This window comes from Lygodium microphyllum, chromosome 19 (assembly GCF_053477565.2).
Source record: "Lygodium microphyllum isolate KBCC chromosome 19, Lygodium_microphyllum_v1.1.10, whole genome shotgun sequence".
In the NCBI taxonomy this organism is placed as follows: Eukaryota; Viridiplantae; Streptophyta; class Polypodiopsida; order Schizaeales; family Lygodiaceae; genus Lygodium; species Lygodium microphyllum.
Genome location: NC_141153.1, coordinates 53,240,449 through 53,261,327, shown reverse-complemented (window position 1 = coordinate 53,261,327; position 20,879 = coordinate 53,240,449). Strand labels below are relative to the sequence as shown.

The 20,879-nt window shown below is 38.8% G+C and overlaps 2 pseudogenes; both read right to left on the bottom strand.

Annotated features, from left to right (window-relative positions):
- Positions 1–609: 609 nt before the first annotated feature.
- Positions 610–17,255, bottom strand: LOC148019873 (uncharacterized; annotated as a pseudogene).
- A 1,620-nt stretch (positions 17,256–18,875) lies between these two features.
- On the bottom strand, positions 18,876–19,348 carry LOC148019872 (uncharacterized; annotated as a pseudogene).
- Between the last annotated feature and the right edge of the window lie 1,531 nt (positions 19,349–20,879).

Genomic DNA, 20,879 nt, shown 5'->3' with positions numbered 1-20,879 from the left:
AGCCCCGGTCAACAAAGTTTATGGAATCCACCGTAAAACCTCACGGAATCCACCGTGAAATATGCCTCCTGGCATCACAAAGAAATTAAACTACACAAAACTCCACATTTGGGTTTAAGTAGTTACAATATCATCTATGGGGAGGAAAATTTCCATGCATATAGATCAAGGAACGTTGCAAGGGAAGAAATCTCTAACTCTATCTCAAGGGTGATTCCCTTTCAACAACACAATTGTGAAAATCCACAAGACCCTTGATTGTTATAACGCATGCAGTGTGAATGTAGAGATGGACGTTGCACCTCATATGCTCTATAGTCAGACATAGCTTTGAAGAGATGGTAGCCTGCATGATTTATCACATGCTGAGCTTTTGATGGGATGGTGCATGTCTTTCAATATCTTTATAGGGACAACTCCAGCAATCTGCTCCGTATACCTTCAGTTAGGTGGCTATATGTGGTCATAAGTATACTCTTTGAAGCATGGGTTGACAAAGCGGCTATCTAAATCACTTGAGCTCCACCTTTTCAGGTGACCGTGTAATCTCCTTGTCTTGTTGCTTTGTCTCTTTATGTGGCTGTCAACTTTTGAGCACTGTAGTGGCATCTACAGCAGTGAATGTCTCTTCTTCAGTTGAAGATGTTCTTCCATAGTTTTATCGCCACCATCTTCATCATCAATGACCTGCTTCTTGCTGGGACAATTCACAGGATCCAAAAGACTTGAGTCTTGCCCGAGAATCCACACGGCCACCTTGCCGGTGTTGTCGTGTCTCCCAGATTTTCCTGTTATATCTCCCTTCGCAGCATCAACTCGTGCTGGTAGTGTGGCCGTGGCCACTACAAGCCGATCACAAGCGCAAGTTCTAAGAACTGGTGGAGGCGGCTCCTTTCCAGACGGAGCCCACCTCGTACAAAGATCCTTCCATGAATTGTGTGCCAAATAGCTGTTGTCGAGTCACCTTGTGACGCCAATATTCGCCTATCATCGAGTCTACACCCGTCGAGTTCATAGCAACCATTGAATCATAGTCTTCGCCACGTCAACTGTCGCAGTCGAGCCAGCCGACTGCCAGCTAGTCATCGAGCCTGCATCTTTCAAGTCGTCGAGTCACAGACCACCGTTGTCGAGTCCGCCATTTGGTGGGGGCGAGTCATCTTGTCGAGTCGCCAAGTCAGCACGGCGGTCGTCGAGTCCGTAGATGCCACTCGTTGCGTGGACGATTCAATCTTTAACCGTGCCATCGAGTTGGCACATGCCTTAGTTGTGTTGGCGAGTCATCATCACATCACGTCGCCGAGTTCTTTCCACCAGCGTAGTCGATCAGTCATGAACGTAGCCTACGGCAAAGTCCATGCCACTCATTGACCGCCGCTACCTTTTGTGGTGGTTGAGTAGCTCTGACTCGTCCTCGAGTCCTTTGTCACTGATAAGAGGCTGAATCTTCATTGGCAAGTAATCGAGTGAGGACTCGTTCCTTGACTAGGCATCGAGAGGTCGAGCCATGTATTCAAGTCATTGGACTAGTCCTTAAAACCCTTACCAACCAATCTGGCCTTATAAACTGGCTTGGGGAATCCAAAGATACTCTTGAACTTGTACAACCACCTACATAGTTTTCTATTAGGAAAAGGAGCCAAATCCCGTGTATGATATTTTTACAATGAGTTTGATTGCATGGCCCTCTTCCAAGAGTGATTATTATCTCTTTGCATGGCCTCTTCATAAGTGAAAGGTTCACTAGAATCTATCACTATAACATAGTTAATAGAGGGTGCAAACCAATCAAACTTATATTTATCTCTAGTAGACCATCTCCAAACTCGTTGTGAGACATGTATATCCTATCCAACATCATGATCATGGACCATTGGAACATAAGCTATATGTAGTCTAGCTGGCTGTATGGTAGCAAGAGACTCATCCTGAAAAATCGTCTTGCATATCTCAACTACTTGCTCAAGCTACTTATGCATATTCCCCTCATGGAAGACAATATCATGGCTATGAATGACATTTCAACCCTATGGATCCCATAGGCAATAGCCTATCTCACCTACATTCCCATAACTAAGAAATATGCATTTCACTAACTTAGAATCTAGCTTTTTTAAATTTATCCTTGGGTACATGGAAAAAATCCTCACATCTAAAGACTCTAAGATGTGCATATATGAGGGAGGTTTTCTAGACTATACCTCCTATGTAACCTGACAACCAATAATAGTGCATAGGGATCTTTTTATCAAATGTATAGGAGTAGTAACTCCCTTAGTCCAAGAACATTATGGTAAGTGTGCCTAACTAATTGTGGACTCTTTTATGAATGGTTATGTTCATGTGCTTTGCAACACTATTCTAGGATGGGATGTAAGGGGAGATCAATTGATGCTTAAGAGGCAGTAAATTGACACTTATTACCTCACAAAATTACCCAAATTATTTAGAAATATATTCACCCCCATTATTTGACCTTAGGCATTTCAACCTATACCTAGACTAGTTCTCAATAAGAGCAAGCAAACGCTTAAAGATAGCCAATACATCTAATTTTTTTCTTTATGGGAGATGCTTAGACCTTATGTAAATAGTCATAAATGAAAGTCACAAAATACTTCATAGCACCTAGTGATTGACAGGGCATGGGACCACATATATAAGAATGAACAAGAGTCAAAGGCTCACCCATATGTATAATGCCAAACTTCTTACAAGAACTCTATGTCTGCCTACCATAAAGGCAATGATCATATGAATCAAAATATTTGTAATGAAATAATGGAAGATCCTGCAAATGATAAAGGATTTTCATTCGTTATAAGGATATGTGCCCAAGGCGAAAATGCCATAAAAATTACATGTGGTTTGTTAGCCATAGACAAAATATAGTCAATAGACTCAGATACAAGCAAGGGATAGAGGCTACTAGCCTTGGCACCTCAAAGTCACGATTCCCATGGGTAATCTTCCATGTGGAATCACCAAAAGATACATGATATCCAACATCATTCAACTATCCAACAAAGAGTAGGCTTTTGGTCAAAGTTGAACCATGGTGTACATCATGTAATAAAAGTGTTGCTTGAAGGAAATTGTAGTCTAATATCATTAATGCTAATAATATTGAATGTTTTTCTAATCTCATAGAACCTGTAATGTTGTGACAGGAATGAAACCAATCCCTATATGAGATAACATAGAAAGAAGCTCCTTTATCAAGCAAACAACACTAAGAAAACATGGACAAGGCATCAATCAACTAACTAGCATCAAGAGAAGAATTTACCAAGATATAATCATCATCAAACTTAGGCCCCAAGACTACAATCATTAGACTTATCCTGCACTTTACCCTTGCTTTTCCTATTGCGATTATCATCGTGCTTCTTATGATACTCTGGCCTAATATAACCATAATTTTCACATTAATGACATGTAAGTGAGCCCTTATCACCATGGGACTTATTGCAAGACTACTCGTGAGATTGAGACCTCTATAACTCTCTATCATGGTAGTTAATACCACTCTTACCATCAAGTCTATCCCTAAAAGTTAACAAATGAGAAGTATGGGTTGCATGAACATTCTCTTTGTTTATCTCCTTTGAGAATAAGGCACCCTCAACATTGTGGAGTTTCAAACCATCCTTAGCTATATTAGTACACATGGCAATACAAAAAGTATTCCATGACTTGAAAAGTGTCATAAGTAAGAACAAGGGAGGTATATTATCCTTGAACTCAATGTCTTGTGAAGTCAGTTGACTAAAAATCAAATGAAATGCATTTAAATATGCAGACATGCTAGTCTCTTTCTTCGTGCAAAGGTCCATGAGTTGTGTCAACCAATACATCTATGAAGTAGGACTCTACTTGTCATAAATATTGCATATATTTTTTCATAACTACCAAGCATTATGCTCAGGTGCCACAACATTGAAATAAACCTACTTAGACGATGACAATATAAGAATGGATTTACATAGCTCATCCGACTTATCCTAGGTATCCTAATCAATGCCTTCAGGATTTACACTCTTGGTATTTAAAGGGTCTACCATGCTTCTTTTGAGAAAGTACCTACCATATTTGTGTCTTCCAATAGGTGAAATTTATACCATCAAGATTTTTAGTGATATTGAAAATAACAATATCGCTCGAAGAAACAACCATGACAATAATATACCAATGTAAAATCCAATAGAATGAGCTATTGCTAATGATTGCAAATCAATCCCCAAAAGTGAACTAAAATAAGGGTAAAATAAGAAGAAATACCAAAGTATAGAGCTATCTACCAACTGCAAGCAATAGATTATCAAAGTACAATGTCTGATCCCCAAAAGAATGTTGTCAAAGTACAATGTTTGATCCCCAAAAAAATACTGAAAATTATAATTATAGCAATGTTAAAATAAAGATAGCAGTATCTATCAATCCAATTGTGGACAAATAGCCAATAAAACAAGCTCCCACTGCCAGGGATATCTGAGAACAATCAAGATATATAATCCCAGGTAATTAACTATATGTATACCCTCTATATCCCTTGTGTTCAAGGTCTATTTATAAATATCCTTATCTATGAAATTTTCCTTAATAAAACATAACCCTTTTCTATTCAATCTATAAGTAACCTCTTTATATGGGACCCTTATGTAGGTAAAAAATGTGTAAAAATGGCATTTTAAAAATCCCTTATGTTGAACCCATGTGATACATACATGTATATATGACTGACCTACCCGGGTATATAATAGCAATTAGCAGTGAATGGCATACAACTGGTACCAAGATCTATCACAACCTCAATGTATTAGTGAGCCATATATCCCATAATCATACACATCAAGAAACTAGTGAGAAAGAGGTAAGTATGTGTGTCTAAAGAGCAATACAAGCTAAATACATCAAGTACATGACCATTCTGAATCCAAGATACATCCTAGAGCGGGAAACCCAAAAGTAAGACTTCAAACCGATAATGTCAATGACTAAAGCGACTGAAGCATAAAGACAAAGATCCAAAGTATCCAATAGAGCTCAAATCCGAGTGGTAAAGCCATCTATAATTATATCCAAGTCCAAGTATCAATGCTAGACATCAATGCAAGTAAGTGGCATACACGAATAGCATCAGGTCTCAATAGTCATAAAGTTATTGTTAATAGCTTGCTATCCAAACTATTATTACAACAATAAAACTCTACAAAATTGAGCTAATCAATCTCTAATTAATCCAAGTAGCATCCCAAAGTATAATTATAACATTTGGGCACAAAAATAGTATCATCAAGGCATCAAACATTCATAATGGAGCTCAGTATTTTCCATCCAAACCAAAACTACTTTGTTTTGTATGAAGCAAAGAACTGAAAGATGCATAAAAGAAACTTTGTGAGTATTTTGATTTTTAGCTCTTGTTTCTCTCTTTGTTTCTAGCTATTGAGCATCTAAACTTGTAACATGCCCTGTCTAGGTACCTTTTTAGTGGGATTCTAAGTGACACCGCCTGACACTCCCATGGAATGTCACAGGGTTTGTCGCCTAGGGTTTCTCGAGTCTGCCATGTAAAGGAATGTCTACGGCCAAACCCACTAGGATCGACTTGAAATTTGGGTTCCTAGTAGACAAGGTCTCCTGACTGCTCATTCTAGCATTGAGTTCTGGACATCCTACTTTACGTAGAGATACCCAAGCAACAGAAGCAGACCCATACCGCACTTGGTTCAAAGAGAATGAGAAATGAGAGGGATGCGCTGCTTGATCTCTCTGCCCATAGGGCATAGTCCCATTTTGGTACTCTAAAATGGCATGAATGGGGGTTCTAACCCAACAATTCCTAAAGGTCAAACATCAGTAAAACCTTGTGAGAAGCCTCCCAATTTTCCAGGACCACCTTGTCGTAGGACGGCAGACCCATCATGGATTCCACCCACCCGCTTCCCTTGATAGCTTAAGTTTTCTAATTAGGTCCTACCACATTTATGCGCGGCATTTAAAATTAGCTTCATTAATTAAGCCTTTTAGGGAACATAGTTCGTTCACGTAATTTACAGCATAGACACGAAAACAAAGTAAGCAGTCCTTTTGACAAACAAGTTACTTAATTTATCTTCAAGTTAATCTTTATCTCTTGCCCATACAAGAGAATTATATATCTCCTTGAATTTGTCCAATAGAAGTACCCCTTTTGCCTTGCAGAAGTAACTGGTCCAAATCACATGGTACCACAAATTCTATCCTGTATCTAGAATAGGATCTTCCAACGCCATAGACGTTGGGCTAACGGCAGTCTTCCACTCCATCCTAGACTTGGCAAGGGGTGTCTAGAGCTCCACTGACCCAAAGAGATCCAGGAGTGAGACACAATTTCCATGGTTGGCCTTTTCACCACTTGACCTTCGGCCCATGAATCGAGCAGTGCCCTCTCGGGTTGAAACGCAGCGTGATCTTGGAGATGATCCACCCGCGTAAAATATCATTCTTTAATTAATCCAATTAAGAACCAAGAACAATCAAGAAAATCCGCCTAATATCATCTTCCAAGAAGAACATTCCTTTATTCCCATGGCAACTTGTCATTAGTGACCCCTGCCATGCATTTACCATCAAACACAAGCACTTGGATTAATCATCCAATTCACATGCAAAATCATTTAAGATGTTATCTAATCAATCCACAAAAACAATGGTATCTTTTTCCAAACATTGCAGGAATAGTCATGATAACCTTCCATCACGTATTTGCTCTCCCCCTTGGGATCTAAGCGATTCCATGAAAAATTTACTTAACACTTCCTCCATTCGGCTAGGACATATGTTGAAGTTTCAACATTGCTCAAGACATGAGTTCTAATAATCCCTTACTTTAATTGATAACTGAATCTTCTTCCTAACAAGTATAAATGCATCGGTCTTTCCTTTGACTTAGGGTTTCCTAATCCTTGAGCTCTTCGCTTGCCCTAAAGTTGTTGTTGCATCTAGCCCAACCTCGAATAGGATTGGTAAACGTAGTCACTATCGGCGAATCTCAAGGCATCGTAGTCTTAATCCCAATGATTGTTGTTTGTACTAGCTACGCATGACTTCAAGATTTTTCCTAATCCTTGAGCTCTTCACTTACCCTAGAGTTGTTGTTGCATCTAGCCCAACCCCAAATATGATTGATAAACATAGTCACTATCAATGAATCTCAAGGCATCGTAGTCTTAATCCTAATGATTGTTGTTTGTACTAGCTACCCATGACTTCAAGATTCCAATGAACTAATAGTTTGAGATATTAGCAAGACTTTAATGCAAGATCAATTTAAGTACTATCAATGCATGCTTCATAGTGTCTTTCCCATGCATGCACCGTCTATGTGCATAAATCTTAAGTAACCTTATATATTCTTTATGCCATGTTTGACTTCGTCGCGTAGCACTAGGATGCAAGGTATTTGAGTACATGGGTTTGTGCGAACCTCAATGTGCCATATGCATAAATCTATACAAGGTCATCTATGGTTGCAAAAAGAATTAACATGTGATCCCCTATGAGTTTTTTAATTATAAAAAAATAAATAAATTCAAGCTACTTGTTGAAATGAATTCATGCGCATGCCTATGCCTCAATGGATAGCAAAGAAGGAAATTTGTACATGGATATTCGGATATGAATTATCCATACCCGACATTATATTTGTAGTTGCAGAAACTCCTTGGCCGGTGGCTCCATTGTTGGATGTGGGATTATTGCTGATGCGTGTCTCCCTCCATTTTGGGGCCATGCCTTCACTTATGAATCTCTCTTTCTTTCTCTTGTCGGAAAAATGGTTTGTTGGGGTGACTCATTTTGATTGTGACGGGGTTAAATTGGTGAAGAGATGGGGGTTAAACCCATGGGAAGATGAAGTGTTGAGATAGCAGGAAGACAGAGAGAAGAGCAACTTGTGTGGTCGCCCTCTAAGGAGGGGAAGAGGAACAGGTTTCTTGAGAGAGTCTCTCTCTCTCTCTCTCTCTCCTTCTCTCTTCCTCTTCTTTTTCTTCTTTTTCTCCTCTTCTTCTTCTTCTTCTCTCTCTCTCTCTCCCTCCTCTTCTTCTTCTTCTTCTTCTTCTTCTTCTTCTTCTTCTCCTCTTCTCCTCCTCTCTCTCTCTCTTCCTCTTCTTCCTCTTCTTCTCCTATTCTCTTCTCTTCTTCTTCTCTTCTTCTTCTTCTCTTCTCTTCTCTTCTCTTCTCTTCTCTTCTTCTTCTCTTCCTCTTCTCCTCCTCTTTCTCTCCTCTCTCTCTCCCTCTCTCTGTAGAAAAAAGGGGGGAAAGAATAGTGCGTCGAGCCCCTCCAAAAAGCTCCCTCTCTTGACAACTGGGGGGGGGGAGGGGGGAGGATTTTATAGTTGGTGGGGATGTATTATTGGGGGGGGGGGGAGACGTGGAGTGAAGGTGATACCTTTTGCATGACAACGGGGCTCTTCGGCCCCTCCAAGTGGCCACGGGACGGGTAGGTGTGGCCTCCCTCCTCACCTACGTCATCATCCTCACCACATTCTCCCTCTTCGATGACTCCACCGCTTGTCTGCGTCATCTCCTTGTCGACTTGTCCTCACACCATCTTCCTCCTCTTTCCCCCATCATTGCTATCAACATCCTCTTTCTCCTTGTTGCCATTGACTTGATCTTCCCCTTCCCACCCCTCCTAATGGGTGATGGCAGGAGGGAGGAAAGGAATTAAATAATAATACTTTTTAATTACAATTGGGGGGGTTTATGTGGGGCGGGTGGTATATTACATCCTCTCCCCCTTAGAGAACTCAAGATGTCCTTATCTCAGAAGAACTAGGGAAGATGAGCATTAATGGGGCTTAAGGCTTGTGGGTTAGGACCCACAATGTGTTTGCTGCCCTACTCTGATCACTCATAATCATGCAGTCTTTTGGAACACAACTTATTGTATTTGATATATCCGAGTTTGGATTACAAGAGAAAAGTTTATTATAGTTACATCTCATAGATATCTTCTAGGGTTTTCCTAAGTATCTGGTATATTCTGGATCACTAGAGCTTGTACAATTTCATTCCTTGTAAGTTCAAGTTCTCTTTGAGTTCTATTGGGACAATTGACATAGTTATGTCCAATGTTGTGGCACTCGGAGCATTGGTGTTTAGGGTGCTTTGGACATTCTCTTTTGAAATGACCTAACTCCTTGCAATAAAAATAGCGCAGAACTTTCTCACTTGGGGTCGCAAGGTTCTTAGTTGTCCTTGGCAAGAGTTTCTTCTTCAGATCAAATTGTCCTAAGATCCTTTTAGCAAATCAAAGTGGTCCTTTATCTTGGAAACTATGTTCCCAGATTGCCCTCTTCTTAGTTTGGGACTGAGCTCCATGGACAATCGACTTTTCTTGTAATACTAAATAATAATTCCAAGCTTCCGCATTTTGGAAAGACCCAATACATATTAGTTGAGAAGAAACGACTTCAGAGAAATTCATTGCAAGTTATAACTGTCATTCCTTGCTAGAGTATCTCTAGTCATTTGCAAGTTCTAGGCTCAAAATAGATGCAACTCATATTACTTAGGTTAACTATAGTTACAAGAGAAAAGTTTATTCCAATACAAGTTGTATTTCATGTTGACAAAATTTCTAGGACTTCTAATCATCCTAAAGAGGTGTTGTAGGTTTTAGGTCTTTGTCTTCATCTGATCCCTCTATATATCTAAAGACTGCACATGTGTAGCTTTGTTTCCTTGGAGGCTTGATATCTTCTAGGACTTAAGTCAGGGCAGTCTACTTGGACATGCCCTAGCTCATTGTAGTGAAAACATTGGTGGTTGGGACATCTCCTACGGATGTGCCCTAACTCTCCACACAAGTGGCATCTCTTGTCATGATCTCGAGAATTATCTTTGCCTGATCCAAGTTCTTGGATGATTGGCTTTGCTCAAAGTAACACATCTTGCAAGTCCGTTGGATGCATTGCTTCAAGATGGTGGTTCAAAGGAGTGTTTAGTCCATGGCAAAACTTGGATACTTGTTGTGAAATATCCATAGGTGGTGTGTATTTTAGTAGGGTTACAAACTTCAAGTAGTAGGATTCCAAGGTTAATTCTAGCTGTTTGAGCTTAAAGAATTCATTCATCTTTAAATTCTGGTAGGTTGGCAGAAGGCCTGGGGGGTCCACTAGGGTTTACCGTATGGTACCACATGAGTGTAAGGGAGGGGGTTATTTAAGGGAAGGAAGGTACATTTTATAAGGTAAGGTCCCATAAATAGGGGGTAGATAAGAGGTATTTTCATATATTTTTTGCACGCAGGTGACGTCTCCTTATTAGTACTAGTGAATTCCCCGTGGCAGAAGGTATCGTCCGCGTACAAAATCTTTCAACTGAGCCCAAGTGACAGCGGCTTTAGAAACACCTTGATCCTTGCACCATTTCTTTTACCATATCCAAGCCTAGCCAACTAGCTTCAGTTTGCCTATCATTGCTTGATTGGTAGTAGCAGTTTGCAGAGAAATAATCATCCATCGACTCAATTCATATCTCCACCTCTACTGCGACGTCTATCCCTTCTCCATCAAACTTGGGGGCGTTAATTTGCTTGAGAAGGAATTTCTTCTCTTGCATGTCAGCATTTGTGGGTGCAAAATGTGCCTAATAATTAAGTCATACTACTTAGGTTATTTCTCTTTAGGATATGTCTACAAACCATACATTAATCAATCACATTACAAAGTTTTTGCTCTCATACCAACTATAATGTGCCGGCCTATTGACTGTTGAGGCATGTTTTTAGCAGTTCATCGAGAGACGAGTCTAAGCGATGTCGCCCGACACTCCCATGGAATGTCATAGGGTTTGTCGCCTAGGGTTTTTTGAGTCCGCCTTGCAACAGAATGTCCAAGGACCCACTAGGATCGACTTGAAATTTGGGTTTCTAGTAGACAAGGTCTCCCGACAGCATTCTAGCGTCAGGTTGTGGACATCCTACTTTACGTAGAGATACCCAAGCTGAAGCTGACCCATATTGCACTTGGTTCAAAGAGAATGGAAAATGAGAGGGATGCGCTGCTCGATCTCTCTGCCCGTAGGGCATAGTCCCATTTTGGTCCCCTAAAACGACATGAATCGGGGTTCTAACCTAACAATTCCTAAATGTCAAACGTCAGTAAAACCTTGTGAGAAGCCTCCCAATTTTTCGAGACCACCCTGTCGTAGGACAGGGGGCCCATTGGGGATTCCGCCTACCCACTTTTCTTAATAGCTTTATTTTTCTAATTAGGTCCTACCACATTTATGTGCGACATTTAAAATCAGCTTCATTAATTAAGCCTTTTAGGGAACAGGGTTCGTTCACGTAATTTATAGCATAGACACGAAAACAAAGCAAGCTGTTCTTTTGACAAACAAGTTCAAACAAGTTCCTTAACTTATATTCAAGTTAATCTTTGTCTCCTGCCCATACAAGAGAATTATATATCTCCTTGTGTCCAATAGAAGTACCCCTTCTGCCTTGCAGAAGTAATTGGTCTAGATCACATGGCACCACAAATTATATCCTTTATCTAGAATAGGATCTTCCAACACCCCAGACGTTGGGCTCACGGTAATCTTCCACTCCATCTTGGACTTGGAAAGAGGTGTCCAGAGATCCACTAACTCCAAGTGATCTAGGAGTGAGACACAATTTCTATGGTTGGCCTTTTCACCACTCAACCTTCGGCTGGCATGAATCGAGTAGTGCCCTCTCGGGTTGAAACATGGCGTGACCTTGGAGATGATCCACCCGTGTAAAATATCATTCCTTAATTAATCCAATTAATAACCAAGAATAATCAAGGCAATCGGCCTAATATCATCTTCCAAGAAGAACATTCCTTTATTCCCATGGCAACTTGTCATTATCGACCCTTGCCATGCATTTACCATCAAACACAAGCACTTGGAATAATCATCCAATTCACATGCAAAATCATTTAGAACGTTATCTAGTCAACCCACACAAACGATGGTATCCTTTTCCAAACATTGCATGAATCGTTGGAATAACCTTCCATCGTGTATTTGCTCTCTCCCTTGGGATCTAAGTGATTCCATGCAAAATTTACTTTACACTTCCTCCATTCGACTAGGATGTATGTCGAAGTTTCAACATTGCTCAAGACATGAAATTAATAATCCCTTATTTTAATTGATAACTGAACCTTCTTCCTAACGAGTACAAAAGCATCGGTATTTCCTTTGACTTAGGGTTTCCTAATCCGTGAGCTCTTCGCTTGCCCTAGAGTTGTTGTTGCATCTAGCCCAACCCCAAATATGATTGATAAACATAGTCACTATCAATGAATCTCAAGGCATCGTAGTCTTAAACCTAATGATTGTTGTTTGTACTAGCTATGTATGACTTCAAGATCCCAATGAACTAATAGTTTGAGATATTAGGAAGACTTTGATGCAAGATCAATTTGTGTACCATCGATGCATGTTTCATAGTGTCTTTCCCATGCATGCACCAATGTATATTTTAGTCTCCCTTATTATATATTTTCATTTAGATCTCAATTTAAATTTTTTCCACCAATGTATCTCACATATTTAATTTAAGTTTTATAATTATATTAAATGGTTAAACACTTACTTAGTTTTTGAAGATCCATTCCTATCCAAGTATGAGAAAATAGATTCAAACTTAGAAGTTGATGCTTGTCAATTGAATACTATTCTTAATGCTTTTCATAGTCTTCGAATTCCCTTAATTCATCCTTGGAACTGCTAAATCTCTTTGGAACTTTTTTATACTGATGAGACTCTTGGCATAGGTATTGGGATATCATATGTATTCATGAAATGGTAGACTTCTCATCCATGGGTGGCAATATGTTGATGGTGTCACTTGTCAACACCAAAGGCCAATGATGAAAAAGGATATTTGTTGTTGTATCAATTATGATGAGAAGACTCTTCCTTGGTGTTTCAAAGGTTCTATCTTTTGGAATATCTATGCACATACAAAATACCCTTTCATGGTCTCTATCTTTATTCAAGGTACAACCATACTAGCACTAGGTGCTCCAACCAACTTCCATATACTCTTCATACCTCAATCATTCCCACTGACTAGGTGTAAATTAGATATACTCCTAAAAACCACATATTCAAGAATTTGAAAATTTTCATAAAGTTTGGGAATTCCTAATGTGATTAATATTTGGACACATGGTCAAATCTTATCCCCTTACTTAAAGGTGAAATTTTTCCTAGATACTATATAAGCAGCCCCCCAAGTTATATCCTCTCCATCACGTGCCTTCAAGGCCTATTTATAAATATCCTTATCTATGATTTTTTTCTGAATAAAACATAACCCTTTTCTATTCAATCTATAAATAACCCCTTTATATTACACCCTTTCGTATGTAAAAAATCTATAAAAATGATATTTTATAAATACCTTATTTTGAACCTACGTGATGCACACATACATTCATGAGTAACTTACTTGAGCCCAAGTCCCACTCTCAAATTTGGGGTTAAGTTTTAGCCACTTGGTCAAATCTTTACTCATTTGAAAGTGGAACTTGAGAGATTCCCAAATTCTCTAATATGGTATTTAAACTCCTCTTTTATCACACCCTTATGTGCAATCCTCTTCTTAACAAAATTATTCATTTCTCAAGTTACTCATAGTTCCCAATGCATTATCTCTAAGCCTCTTCCCCTTATGCTAGTCTTATCTATAGACTATTTCAAGTTTTTTTAAGAGTACATAGAGGACACTCATCTTCATGAGTTTATCATAGGTACATCTAAAGGTATCTTTAAGTTCAACTTTGGTCCTATTGTTGTCCCATGGGGGGAAGAACCTACATTGGTACAAGATCTTTAAGCCAAATTTTTTGTAAGAACTCATTCCCTGAAATATTGTTCCATATTTTCTTATGGCATTATTTATTGTAGGGTCATATGGTGTTTGAGGGGTTTTAGTCAAAAAGTTGTATCCAGTAGGGATCAGAGAGAGAAGAAAGTAGAGAACAGGAGATAGAAGAGAAGAAAAAGAATAGGCAGGAGATTCAAATGAATCCCAAGAATATTGAAAATCAAGTTCTCTTCAAGACATGTCCATACATCATGAATCAATCATAAAACCTTCTGCCAAGTCTGCCAAAGCCTTTACACAATATAAAAACAAAGCTCAATGATTTAGACTTTGCATGTATTACATGTAAATGCTATTGTATATCCAAGATAAAGAGTCCAAACAATCCAACTGTCAATAGATTTAGATGATTTATTGGTAGCAAAAGAAGCCTAAGTGCTTCTCTCAAGAGGACTATGTATTGATAGAACTTGAGAAGATAAACAAAATCCTTGTATGGGACTCCAAATACACTTCAACCCTATGTATTATTGGTTATTATAGCAGTCTCTAAACTCCAAGACAAATGGTTCTTGGATTATCTAGACAATGTCTACTACTACTCAAAAGCAATCTCTAAGCATTAGATCTCCTAGAGCTCCATGTTATGCCCAAAAACACACACCAAATACTAGCTTCTTCTCTGTTGGTTCCATTGGCTCCTAAAGGGGGGTAAAACCCCAAAACATCTGATCAAAATTCTCATGGATCACTCTGTCTCCTCTCCCCCCGTTCGGGGTGTAGTTTACTACTTAAAAACTACAATCACATGCCACACAAACTTGGGAGCCCTTCTTTTTTGAATGAGATCTCCCAAACTAGTTAAAAAATAGCTTGCTTTTTGCATGTCACCCTAATCTAGAAGTTTTCTATATCTTTTTAGAATATTTACAAGAAATAATATCCAAAAATATGCTAATTTTGTCTAAAAATCCCATATTTCTGAATCATCCATACTATGGACAGTAACACTAATGACTACTATGACATTGACTCTCTAGATTACTAAGAAAGTCGGATTATGATGCACTCTAGGATTTTTCACATTATGTCCACATAGCGGCATGACATCTGCCCCCTCTGAAGCTGCACATCCTTTGGGATGTGCCATAGTCCTAGTTGTCACCAGATTCAGAGTCCTCCTCATCCTCTGCAACCATATCATTTGTTTCTTCATGTTGCATATACAAAGAAATCATGGGCTTCATCCACATCTAATTCACCCTATCTATTGTACATTTTTCCACGTAGCCATACTGACAAAAGCTCTCTTCTAAGAGAGAAGAACACACTACATTTGTTGTCTTGGTATGTAAAGATGTCCCTTCCACTTGATTATAGGCAAGTACAAGATACCTCATTTGCCAAAGACCTATAGGCATTGTGACTAGATCCACCACCCACTTAAAATGAAGAGACAATGGATATATGGGCTACAATCCATCCTGATGTCTCATAGATGAATACATTTGACATATCCTACATGTTTCCACAAAGTGAGCAACATCCTTATACATGCCTTGCCACCAATATCTTTCTTTGATCTTTGCAAAAGTACCCCAAACACCTTTATGGCTATCCCATAAGCTTTCATGAAACTCCTACATAATGTTTACTTGCGAAGTTCTGTCACCCAAAACTTGCAATGGCATACCTTGTTCCTTCTTCGCATGTTTTCACAAGTACCCATCTTTTAAGAAAACCTCATAGGCTTTCCTCTTAATCTTCTTAAACTCCTCATCCCACCACTCTTCTCTCTTTATTAATGTACTGATGTATTGACCAATTCTCAACCATTCTTCTACATATTTGTCTTCTAGAAACACTTCTACACAAGATACATAGCATCTAAAGTGTCTTCTCTTTGCTGTCCAAGCTTTTCTCTTTGCAGTAAATAGTAAACTCCCTACACTGCTAAATTCACTCTTACAACAATTGTAATTGAATTGGTTGATGTATTTATTGCATTTTATGTTGTCCTTCCATTCATCATGAGAGTTGTACATATAGTTACAATGATTGCCATTTCAATTTCACCAATCAAAATATCATTTTCAATAGCATGAAAGCCATCTTCTTCTTCCTCATCCATCATTCCATCTTCATTCTCATAGCATGCCCGAGATAACATGTTTTCTCCCATTGGGTTATCTCTTCCTGCAATATGCTAAAATTAAGGGTTCAAAGATTTGATGTATGCAATAGTAGTATGGGCCCCATGCTTGTGAGCCACCTCATGGATACAGATTGAGAGACCAGAGATATGTATGATCTCATGCTTGTTGCGCAGCAAACCATCAATACTGTTGTTCTACCTAGCATTGGTATCAGAGCTCTCTGGTCGTAACTTTTTGGTCTCATAGGTCATTTTGTCTTTTTGAAGACATAAATATAGCATTTCATTTTGTTGCATTTCTCTCTCTCTCTCTCTCTACTTACCATGCATTGTCGCATCGATGACTCATGAGTTTGCACATTTTCTTGAGCAACCACTTCTGAGTCCATCCTGTCCCAAACTCCATCTCCAGTGTGTGTTGATGACATACTTCTTGTCATCCTCAAGTTGATCCTTGCATTGCAAAATAAAGTCAATTAGTAATTCAAATAAAAAACTGTAATTCATATTATTTATGTTAAATAATACTTACTCCCATGGTACATGAACTCCCTGTAGATAAGACATGTAGAGGTCTCTCATTCAACGTCTAGAGGCGATGCCGACTCCGACCTGAAGGATACCCCCATCAGGTATGATGTCACATGTGACACCCAAAGTGCCAATGCACGTGCGCATTGGTACTGGTGGGGGAAATGGTCGTGTATTGCCAATTGATTAGGCTAATGGTGTGCTTGAGTTCTTAAAAACTACTTGATATTTAATCTGTAATCTCCATAAAAGATATACCTACAGGACTGATGGCCACTAGCCTCTGAATCAAGTGTCACCTAAGTAGGAGGAGGTACATCAAGAGTAAGCTGTTGACTCTCATGATGTGATGTACCTAGGAGTGGAGTCCTAAGCAAACTAAGACATCAAAAGGATATATATATTAAGAGTTTTATATGTAAAAAAAGGATGACATTACTATTTTATCAATCAAGAAGCTTACTGATGCACTGTAGTGTGTGCATGAGAAAATGTCTCCACTCCTGCATGTGGCTAGGAGGATGTACCCTCTGTAGGACGTACGAGCATATTGAATCTCCCAAGAATCTCGATGGCGCTATCTAAATAGGCATCATCCATCTCCACATAATCCGCCATGGCCTCTAACAACGTATCTCCAGAAAGTCTAGTGCCTCGTAGCAAAGTCTTGATGATCGCCAACTTCACTTTACCGGTGTGGTCACTCATCGTATCTGCATATTTAAAATAACTAGATGTTAGACTAGAGATACATTGTTAGAGGAGAGCTTAATCTATCTAATCATAAAAATTGATCAAATAACTCTAAGCAAGATGCATCCACATCTCCAAGCTGCTTTTAGCAAACGTAAAGCTTTGTGCTTCAGCTGTGTAATGAACTCAGTGGCACACATGACAAATGCTATGAATAGGGTACTCTCATGGATTTTATACCACAATTGGCAATGCCCTTCTTGGATGATGTTCCGATCAAATGGTGTGTAGTGGATAAAAAGAATGAAGAGATGGATCCTCATAGTGGGTGCAAACATTTTGTTGCAAACCATATTGTTGATTGTGGAAGAATTTTGACGCATTTAGGAGGTGCATTTAACTCTTTCTGGACAAAAGTTAGTCTTTGGAGTTGAAGAGGTTTTGATTGTTGGGTATATGTGTGGGCCCTATGGGTGAAGACCATCACCAGTAAAGATATATGGGATTGATAGAATTCAAGATGCATGCACAAATGTATCTGAGGTGTGTAGATTCTTGGGTGCATGTGTGTTCTATTTGATATGGATCCCTCACTTTGCATATGTAGCTGATGCAATGTCAAAGGTTTCACTAGGAAAGGAAGCATAAGAAAGCAATGAAAAAACTGAAGTGTTTGTTGAAATTTTCTCCTACATTGAGAAATGTTGATTATTCACATGGGAAGCCTATCATTATTATTGTTGATACAAGCAATGCAATTCCGTTTGGTACTAGAGTATTGATGGACTGGCAAATAAGGTATCCGCAGGTAAAAATAGAAATTTGGGGAATTATGATAGCCCTTAAATGTGATAAGGAGTAGTTTATGGGTGCTCATGCTGGGTGATCATAGTGTCATAGAGAGAGAGAGAGAGAGCAAGATTGGAGTAGCAAATGGGTAGCGTGGGGGGGATACCATGGGTACTCATTGAGGGTGTTGCTGGGACTGCTACTATGCCAGGAAATGATATAAGATTGCTAGCTTCAATGGTCTACTACTAGGCCAAGTCCATCCAGGAAACAATGCTTGATTGCAGGTAGTACTGAACGTTGAGATGCTGATACTAGGGTTGAAATGCGAGATAGAAGCCTTGGTAGAGGAGGGGAATCGAACCCCGATAGAAACTTTCTTTTAGTGAACTTGAAGCTAAGATTACCATGTACATAGCTAGAGAAAGAAAAACGAGTCAAACCCCGACACGAGCCATATGAGGCTATCACCACGAGACTCCCCACCACCCACCCTTGTTAGTAAGTTTTCAAAAGAATAAAAATCATGACTTCACAATGAATTATTTTGAGATTAAATCTTGTCGAACATAGGTTGATTTGTGAGTTGACACGTAAGACCTCGAGGAAGTTTACTATATGTATATCCTCTACATCGCGTGCGTTCAATGCCTATTTATAAATATCCTTATCTATGAACTTTTCTTGAATAAAACATAACCCTTTTCTATTCAATCTATAAATAACCCCTTTATATTACACCCTTTTGTATGTAAAAAATTTATAAAAATGTTATTTTAAAAATACCTACTTTTGAACCCACGTGATGCACACATATATTCATGAGTAACTTACCCAAGTGTAAGACTAATAGTCCTCATCATCATCTCTGAGACGAACTATCAAACAAAACTTCATCTTCATTATCCTTGTTGACTTCTTTGAAATCCTCTGTCATTAAATCTGTGTTGATGTTCATTTCCTCCATAAGCTCGACATCCATTATTTCTTACTCTTCGGTGTCTGTAGTGTAAGAGTCAGGATTGTTGTTGTTCTCATCATCTACAATGTCATCATGATCAAAAAGAAGAATTCTACACCTCTCTGACATCGATGTGTCTAGGTTCGAGGATGTAATCAATTCATCCTAATCCGCTTCCTCAAGGTCAACACTATCAAACAAGTGTCGACCTCTAGGTTGGACATGCATAACTTGCCACCATGGATGAGAATCTATATTCTTGTAAAAGAATACTTGTTCAACATGAGTTGGCAAAATGTAAGGCTCTTTTGTTACACGCAATAACTTCAAGGAGTCAACGGGGCGGTTCTCTTTTCATTGTGGCATTATTGCCTTTATACGCGACATGAAACCAATCCACCTTCAAAACCACCTGTCAAAATACACGAATCAAAAATTTAGAATTATGTATAGATTCAAGAAATCTACATGTCATTGTTGCATGGAGAGATTTCATTTTCCTGCTTGAAGATACGATACGATACTTCATAAATGGTGATTATGGTTCCCACGTAACCAAGTTCATTGTCGACAATATTTGTGTCTCTTGAACTTTCACATGATAACTGCTTGAAAGAGGCAACAACGCAAGAATCTTGAGTTAGACGTAAGTCGTCAATAGCTTTTATCCAAAGATGTTGTCCACCATAAGCCCACATGTTGGTATACATTCGAGCCTAGACCAATAAATAAATTACTTTAAAAAAAGAAATCTACTTGATTAGTTTAGATTTTTCAAAACCCAAAAAGTTACCTGTCATTTGACACCTGATCATCATAAACTCTCTCTATTTCGTTGAGATTGGCTCATGATCACTAACCGCTCATTGCATATGGGTGTATAACCAATCCATGAAAGTAGGTATGTCCGCGTCGTTATTTACATCATGTTATGGCAACTAGATCTCCTATTTTTACGTATGCCAACTCATTTGCTTGCAAGTTCCTCCTCGTACTCATCAATGAATTGTTGCATGCATTCGCTATTATAGATAATGAAAGTAGAAATATCCAATTTATCTTGGACCTTAAGTCGAAAAGGGACTCCGCCAGACAATACCTCGTGTGACATGGTGGAAGACGACTCATTTATCCATACATGTGGAGCCTCAAAATCTATTTTCTCAAGGTATTCATAAACATAATACATGCATTCATCAAGCATCCAACCCTCCGCCATAGAACCCTCTAGTCTTGTTTTTTGACATACTCAACCTTTCAATACTCCCATAAATCTCTCGGCCTAAAACATCCATCAAGTGCTCACAACAATAGCGAGCTCTATCTCGTCCACTAAATGGATTAGAAGATGAACTTGGATATCAAAAAAGGAGGTTGGAAGTTCCTTTTCCATTAAACAAAGAAGCTCTATATATTCACACTTCTTTTGTGGAATTGACCCTTTGGAAATCTCTTTGGATGTAATCCATCTATCAATGAAAGAAAGAAGATATTAGAGATGTTTTTGAATTAAATAAAATTTTATACTAAAAATTAATGAGCAAAAAATACCTTGCAAGAAATCCAAGGCGATATATTACATCTTGGACTCCACTTGTAGTACATCCATCAATAACAAGGGGTAGAACATGCTGCATACATGATAAATCTACAAAACATGCAAGAAATAAAATACTTACAAAGATCTAGATAGATTTACCTTCACAAAATTGTGCCAATCATGTGCTTTTAAACCCAGACAAGCTCTTGTCATCTAGATTGAACATGTTTCGACAAGATGCTCCATATCCTATAGGCATACAAATCGACAAATATTCATGTTAATAGTCTCTAGTTCTTCTGTCTCGTGAGAACCCATGGGGCAGGCTCATAGGTTGTCTCACGTCGAG